Here is an 8594-nt window from a genome sequence, read left to right on the forward strand (position 1 = left end):
AAAGGCCTCTCTACATTAACAACGCGAAGGCTACCAGAGTCTAAGGTTTTTTCTCTGTACCCTCAGACGCTTCATTAATACACCAGGGAGGAAGAAACCTGTCACACAGATGTCAACTCAGATTAGGGAAGATAAGATTTAAATTACTTTGATTCCAACATGAGAACAGTTTGAGAATGACTTGGCTTCAACCTGTGATTAACAGAAAACGACCTTAAGCCATGCACGGTTTATGAGCTGTGGAGGAGAGGTGGCCCAGGGAGGTGGACACTGGTGGTTTCCAGGGCTCCTTGGTTCATTGGCTCCTTATTTGAGGACAAGGTGACTCAACTGGGGAGAATTCACTGCTTCAGCCTGTTTGGTCTTGATCAGTCCAGAAAACACACTCGCTGACGTCCTTCTATCACTAATTCATAGGCAGCGACAAAGCAAGCAGGGGAAGGGATTTTCACCTGGGATTGCTCGGAACCGTCACAGGACTGCCTTGAGAACCTGCACAAAGCGACGACCTGAGACCTGCAGGCCCTCGGGTCAACAGCCAGTCTTGAACCGGAGAGGTAAGGAGCCAGAGGGGCGGGCTGGCCAGGACTAGGAACACAGGAGCTCAGAAACAAGCAAACAAAAACTATTCATAAGAAGTCCCAGGAAACAAACTGAGGGTTACAGAGGGAAGGGGGGTGAAGGGAGGGGGTAGCCAGGTGATGGGCGCTAAGGAGGGCAGGTGTTGTGATGAGCACTGGGTGTTACACACAACTAACGAGTCGCATCAGAAACTAATGATGTGGGGCGCCTGGGTGGCTCAGTGGGTTAAAGCCTCTGCCTTTCACTCAGGTCATGATCCCAGAGCCCTGGGATCGAGCCCCGCATTGGGCTCTCTGCTTGGTGGGGAGCCTGCTTCCTCCTCTCTCTCTCTCTGCCTGCCTCTCTCCCTACTTGTGATCTCTATCTGTCAAATAAATAAATAAAATCTTTAAAAAAAAAAAAAAGAAACTAATGATGTTACTATATGCTGGCGAATGGAACATAGTAAAAAAAAGTTTAAAAAAAAACCCAAACTGGGAGGCGAACCATAAGAGACTATGGACTCTGAAAAACAACCTGAGGGTTTTGAAGGGTCAGGGGTGGGAGGTTGGGGGAACAGGTGGTGGGTAATGGGGAGGGCACGTTTTGCATGGAGCACTGGGTGTTGTGCAAAACTAATGAATACTGTTACACTGAAAAAATAAATAAAATGGAAAAAAACAAACAAACAAACAAAAAAACCCCCAAACTGTTCATAAGAAGCACTAAAAGGTGAGAGGTGCCTGGCTGGTTCATTCAGTTGGTGGAACAGTCACCTCTTGATTTCAGGGTTGTGGGTTCAAGCCACAAGAGATTGGGGTACAGATTATACACACGGGGTGTATAAACGTATAAACCTTAAAACAAAAAAGTCCTAAAAGATGAACACAGGCCTGGACCTTCCAGATTGCAATTAGACTGCTAAGTAGCTATCCTTAGAACTTTGTCATGTTGATATTAACAAACCAACGTAGAAAGCAGCAGACGAAAACCATGTTGAAAGTTAATTTTTAGGGGCCCCTGGGTGGCTCCGTTGGCTAAGCGTCCAACTCTTGATTTAGGCTCAGGTCATGATCTCAGGGTCTTGGGATTGAGTCCTGTGTCGGGCTTCCTGCTCAGCAGGGAGTCTCCTTCTCCTGCTGCTGCACCAGCCCCCGGCCCACTCGTGCTCTCTCTTACTCAAGTAAATAAATAAAATCCCTTTTTAAAAAGTTAATTGTTAATAACCTCCTAAATAGTCTTATTTAAAATTTTTTAAAAATTTGAACATAGTTGGGGCGCCTGGGTGGCTCAGTGGGTTAAAGCCTCTTGCCTTCAGCTCAGGTCATGATCCCAGAGTCCTGGGATTGAGCCCCACATCGGCCTCTCTGCTCTGCGGGGAGTCTGCTTCCTCCTCTCTCTCTGCCTGCCTCTCTGCCTACTTGTGGTCTCTCTCTCTGTCAAATAAATAAATAAAGTCTTAAAAAGAATTGAACATAGTCGACACAGTGTTCCATTAGTTTCAGGTTTAAGACTTAGTGAGTATGGTATCTCTGTATGTCATGCTGTGTCTAAATAGCTTTTTTGGGTTTTTACAGTTTTTCTTTTTAAGATTTTATTTATTTATTTGACAAAGAGAGAGAGACAGTGAGAGAAGGAACATAAGCAGGGGGAGCGGGAGAGGGAGAAGCAGGCTTCCTGACGAAGAGGGATCCCAACGCAGGGCTCGATCCCAGGACCCTGGGATCATGACCTGAGCCGAAGGCAGACCCTTAACACCCAGGCACCCCCTAAATAGTTTTAATTTGTAGCCTGACATAGCTGGAGGGATGTATTGATAGCACAGTAAACATCAGTAGAGACAAAATGGACCAAAAAGTTCAACATACACTGAACCACTGCGGTCAAGGAAAGGCTATTAGACTGTGAGAGAGAAAACGAGGGTTTAGCCTCAGCTGTTGCTAACTGGCCCTATGACTCTATGAGGCAGAAATACATTCAGGGGCAGTTAACAGAACATTCAATTAGCAGTAAGCTAAATAAATAATACAGTTTGTTTTTCTCACTGGGTAAGTCCAGAGGTGGGCCGTCCAGGGCTGGGGCATCTGTTAGGAAGCCACCCAGAACACCTGACCTGTCTATCTTTGTGTCCCACCATCACCCATGTGTGGCCTTGGTGCTCATGGGTAAGATGGTGGCTGGACTAAGTTCCAAGCAGAAGACTCGGAGCAGAGCAAAAGAGGCTGCGGCCTCCAGCTGCACTTGCCTTTTTGAAAAAGTTGCCCCAGCAGTCTTTCACTGAGAGGTGACTAGGGTGAGGGGGCCGGATTTGCCAACCAACATTAATTACCATAACACACAGATCTTAATACAATATCAAGACTAGGGAGCTCTCTGAATCCTAGCCTCCTCATCCGTAGAGTGTATGGGATGCACTATGGGCATTCTGGGTAGGACGGTTCATTACTGTGGGGCTTTCCTGCACCAGGCAGGACACTACACATCTCTGATCTCTAGGTACCAAACGCCAGGATCCCCCCCCCACACACTACTGTGATGAAACCAGATAGGCCTCTGCTGGTTTGCAGATGCCTCTGGGTTGGGGTGAGTCGTGGGAGGGGACTATCTTGTGGGACTGGAAGCCACTGTCCTAGATCAGGTCTGGTCTACAACTGTCTGATTCTCTCTAGCCTTTTTCATAAAAGCGAGTTAATTTTTGAAGATGTGGTTATCCAGCAGGAACATAGATCCCTATTCGCTACCTTATGGTGGGCTGGTATTCCTTTATCTCCTCACTGCTACCTTTATTATTTTCCTTTTTTAAAAAATTAATATATAATGTATTATTGGTTTCAGGGGTACAGGTCTGTGATTTATCAGTCTTAACACAATTCACAGAGCTCACCACAGCACATACTCTCCCCAATGTCCATCACCCAATCACCCCAACCCTCGCACCCCCCTCCAGTCCAGCAACCCACAGTTTTGTTTCCCGAGATTAAGAATCTCTTATGGTGGGGCGCCTGGGTGGCTCAGTGGGTTAAAGCCTCTGCCTTCGGCTCAGGTCATGGTTCCGGGGTCCTGGGATCGAGCCCCACATCGGGCTCTCTGCTTGGCAGGGAGCCTGCTTCCTCCTCTCTCTCTATGCCTGCCTCTCTCCCTACTTGTGATCTATCTGTCAAATAAATAAATAAATAAAAATCTTAAAAAAAAAAAAAGGAAAAAAAAAGAATCTCTTATGGTTTGTCTCCCTCTCTGGTTTCATTCCATTTCATTTTTCCTCTCTTCCCCTATGATCCTCTGCCTTGTTTCTCAAATTCCACATATCAGCGAGAATATATGATAACTGTCCTTCCCTGATTGACTTATTTCGCTTAGCATAATACCCTCTAGTTCCATCCATGTTGATGCAAGCGGCAAGATTTCATTTTTTGATGGCTGCATAATATTCCATTATATATATATATATATCTCACACCTTCTTTATCCATTCTACTGTCGATGAACATCTAGGCTCTTTTCAGAGTTTGGCCACTGTGGACATTGCTTCTCTAAATCCTTATTGCTCCTTTTAGACAATTACATTTTTACCTTGCTGAAAGGCCCTCCTCCTCCTCTGAGCCCCATGTCATCAGATTCTTCTCCCACTTGCTCCAATGATCCATCTATTTCCAGATCACTCCTCCACGTCCTCTAGACCTTCCACTGCAAGCTTTGCCTTCCTCCTAGGTGCCTTTTAGATCCATATGGATGGTCTTGCCTGGACTTGACCTCCTGACCTCTAATGCCCTTTACTATTTCTTTCCTTGTCACCCACACAATGGATGGACCTCAGCACTTGCCATCCTGTGAACTACTTAACCTTAACCTTAAACTTGACCGGCTCCCTCTTGGACCACCACTTTCAGTACCTCCACGTTCTCATTCCCTTTGTCCCATTCTTCCTCCTAATGTTGATATGTGGATTTTACTCCAAGCCAGCAGCCCCTTCCTAGCTGCACACCCTTCTCCACACAGCTTCTGGACAAGCTGGTCCATCCCTCTTGTATTCCCCTGATCTTCACCACATCCTCCTGGTAAAACCCCAGCCCCAGCTCTAGCTGCCTTTCCGCCCTCTGACTCCTACACTTGAGCAGCTGAACACCCACGGGAAGTGTTGCCATGACAACCGGGTGGCGGGCCGCTGGTCCCTCTACTCATCCTTGTCAGCCCTGTTCGGTTCCCTACCTTATCACCTCGCCTGTCATTCTCACTCTCGGCAGATAACTTCACTCCTACTTGACAGTGAAAATAGAAGCCATCAGTCAGAAGCCCCCTCAACTTCCTGTCCCCCACTGCCACCCCACTAAAACACTTATTTTTATCTGCACTCATCCTTTCCTCCCTTTTATTGTGGGAAAAGTTTCCTTCCTGTGGTTAATCCCTCCACCTGAGCCCTGCATCCCGATAGCTCCAGCCTCCTCAGGGACCTCGGCTCTCAAAGTTCCCTCTCTGCTCCTACAGCATCGCCACGCGGAAACCTCTACCATGTTCTCAAACGCAGTGTTCTCCAGACCCCACGTTCCCATCTCCACTGTGCAAACTTCCCCTTCCCTCTTTCCCTTTGCAGTCGGAGTTCTCCGCCTTTTTCACACCATGGATGCCTTTAGCTGTCTGGTGATGTTCTTGAAAGCCTGAAATAGGCATGGAACTTACCATGAACACCAATGATTGCAAATGCAGTTGTTACAATAGATTTTTAAAAATTGTGACATCGTTACACATGTGCTGCTTTCTTTTGTTCTTGGCTATCCTTTGTTGATGAGTTAAATAGCAAAATCTTCAAGGGGGTCTAAAGGAACGCCCGTATTTTTATGTAGTGATGATTACAAACACTATTTTGCAACATCTGTGTCAACTGTAATGTGAATTAAAAACAGCTGTGATTTTTACAGGTGACAAAGTCACAGTTACTACTAATACTACTGAAGACTGAGGCCTGCAGTCATAATTGAAGAGGAGACGATAGTTTAATTAGAGGTAGGTGAAAAATCAAGGTATAATTTTTTTCCCAGCCAAGTTTGTGGGTCCCATGAATTCTTTTTTTTTTTTTAAAGATTTTTATTTATTTATTCAACAGACAGAGATCACAAGTAGGCAGAGAGAGAGAGGAAGGGAAGCAGGCTCCCCGCTGAGCAGAGAGCCTGATATGGGGCTCAATCCCAGGACTCTGGGATCATGACCTGAGCCGAAGGTAGAGGCTTTAACCCACTGAGCCACCCAGGTGCCCCTGTCCTGTGAATTCCTTCCATAGATTCCTTGGAGGGGACCTGTGGGCACCAGATTAAAATGCTTGTTTTAAAGCCCATCTTTCCTGCTCACCTCCTTATCTTCCATTCGTGTCTCAATTTTATGATTCTCCAAATATCCATTAGTGCCAACTACTATAACAGTAAGTAAGTTTTGGGCAATCTGGTTTTCATGGCACAGGGTCGTGGCCTCATGGCCCGGGGTCAATATCCTCACCAAAGTCACCAATGGTCCCCTAAATGTGAAGGTACATTTTCCATCTCCATGTTATTCCAAATAATTTCCTCCTTGGAATTTTCTCCTTCTGTATGGCTGTGCCTTGAGCTGCAATTAAAAAACAGAATACAAATCAGATATCTTAAACCATAAGGAAAAATATATTCTATATATTTTTTTAAAGATTTTATTTATTTATTTGACAGACAGAGATCACAAGTAGGCAGAGAGGCAGGCAGAGAGAGAGGAGGAAGCAGGGTCCCTGAATAGCAGAGAGCCTGATGTGGGGCTCGATCCCAGGACTCTGGGATCATGACTTGAGCTGAAGGCAGTGGCTTTAACCCACTGAGCCACCCAGGCGCCCCTATATTCTATATTTTTAAAAAAGATTTTATTTATTTACTTGGGCACCAAAACAAGGCTTTATTGAGCAATAGGAAAGTATATTGAATGATAGTACAAACTCCAAAAGACAGAAGGGACCTGAGAGGGTTACCTATTTATTTATTTTAAAAAAGAGAGAGAGCTGGGGCGCCTGGGTGACTCAGTGGGTTAAAGCCTCTGCCTTCGGCTCAGGTCATGATCCCAGGACCCTGGGATCGAGCCCCGCATGGGGCTCTCTACTCAACAGGGAGCCTGCTTCCTCCTCTCTCTGCCTGCCTCTGCCTACTTGAGATCTCTGTCTGTCAAATAAATAAATAAAATCTTTTAAAAAAAAGAGAGAGAGAGAGAGTTCATGCTTCTGTGAGCAGGGGGAGGGGCAGAAGGAGAGGGAGAAGGAGAGGGCAAGGAGAGGGGAGGGAGAAGAAGAGGGAGAGAATCCCAAACAGACTCTTGTGCTGAGTGAGGAGCCTGATGAGAGTCTCGATGAGTAGCTGGATCTCACGACCCTGAGATCATGACCTGAGCTGAAACCAAGAATCTGACATTTAAGTGACTGAGCCACCCAGGCGCCCCAAAATAAATCCTACCTTTTAACAAGTCCAGCTATAAAGCTGCTCCAGGGCTGATCAATTTCATGGCTTAGCAATGTCAGCCAGGACCCAGGTGCCTTCCGTCTTTTTGCTCTACCCCCTCACCATGATGGCTTATCCTCAAAGATGCTCTCCGCTACACCTTGAAGAACAACTGTAGCAGTTCCAGGTGCCATGCCCAAATGTGATAACACGCAACTAAAGAACAGGGTGTGTCTCTTCCGGTCTATTTCTAATCCGGGAGGAGACCTTCCCCAGGAGCCCCCAGAAGTCTCTCCTCACATCACATTGGCCTGAATTGCATCATATGTCCCTTCCTAAATCAGTCCCTGGCAAGGAAACTGTGATGACCATACTGGCTTGGATTAATCAGGATTCACTGCCAAACCACTTGGAAGAAGGGTGGAATGCAGAACAAAACCAGGGCTCTGCCAGAAGTGAACAGGCAATCCAACCTCATTGATACACACTAGTTTTTCTTCTGCTTTTTGCTGGCTCCTTCCTTTTTGTCTTTGCAATGCACTCCTCCTTCCCACCCCATAAGTGTTGTCTTGTGTCAGGCTCTCTTCCTGTCCTTTTCCAGTCTGGGACCATCCCACCCCACAAATTCTCACTGAGTGACCCTATTTACCCCTATGGCTTGAACGGCCACTTGGGTATGCCTCACTCTCCACCTAGAATTCACTCCTTAGCTGGAGACCTGTGAATTCTCTGTCACCTCCTGGGACCCTAGCTCCATCTGGATATTCCCAGGCCTCTCAAACTCAACCTATGCATCCACATTCCTCCTGAATTCCCTGTGTTTCAGTCATCACCCAGATTGAAATCTGTCTGCTCACACTCCTTCCTCTCCTTTACCCCCATTACAGAATCCGTCAACTTAAACTCCTACAGAGTCTCCCCACTCAGTGTCTTTAGGATCCGTCCCTCTTCTTCAAACTTGGGCAGGGACCTGCTCCTTTCAGGGCTGTGTGGTAACCTTGCCCCTTGCTTTATTCCAGGATACCTGTGTCACTGATGCCGAAGGAATCCTTCTCTAGCCCAATTTAGCAACCTTCATCAGCTTCCTGTTTTGCAAGGCACATCTGGTCTGGTCCTGGCTGACTTCTCCATTTCACTACCTGACACTTTCCTCCTTCACCCTAAACTCAACATGCCATCTCTCACATCCAGCCCGCACACAAGCTGCTGCTTCCCCACCATCGGACCCCTCAACGCGTGCACACGCGCATACACACACACACACACACACACATCTTTTTTTCCTCCGCGTGCAAAAATACTTTCATTTTTTTTTGACAAAACTTATTTTTGTCACCTACCTGTGTTAGCCACCTTACCATGCTGAAAACAGCTCTATCTTATCTTTCTTAAAAATGGCTCCTTTGGGGTGTGTGGGTGGCTCAGTTGATTAAGCAACCGTCTTTGGCTCAGGTCATGATCCTGGAGTCCCACGATGGAGTCCCACATGTGGCTCCCTGCTTGGCAGGGAGTCTGCTTCTCCCTCTGACCTCTCCCCTCTCAGGTTCTCCTCTCTCTCAAATAAATAAATAAAATCTTTTTAAAAAATGACTT

General features: G+C 46.5%; 1 long non-coding RNA gene across 1 annotated transcript; it reads left to right on the forward strand.

The window, feature by feature from the left end:
- Positions 1 to 368: 368 nt before the first annotated feature.
- On the forward strand, positions 369 to 8278 carry LOC123929761. The gene is made up of 3 exons (XR_006815961.1): positions 369 to 557; positions 5475 to 5559; positions 8021 to 8278. It is a non-coding gene; the product is annotated as an uncharacterized LOC123929761 (long non-coding RNA).
- The last annotated feature ends 316 nt before the right edge of the window (positions 8279 to 8594 follow it).

The sequence above is a fragment of the Meles meles genome, chromosome 18, assembly GCF_922984935.1.
Source record: "Meles meles chromosome 18, mMelMel3.1 paternal haplotype, whole genome shotgun sequence".
Classification (NCBI taxonomy): domain Eukaryota; kingdom Metazoa; phylum Chordata; class Mammalia; order Carnivora; family Mustelidae; genus Meles; species Meles meles.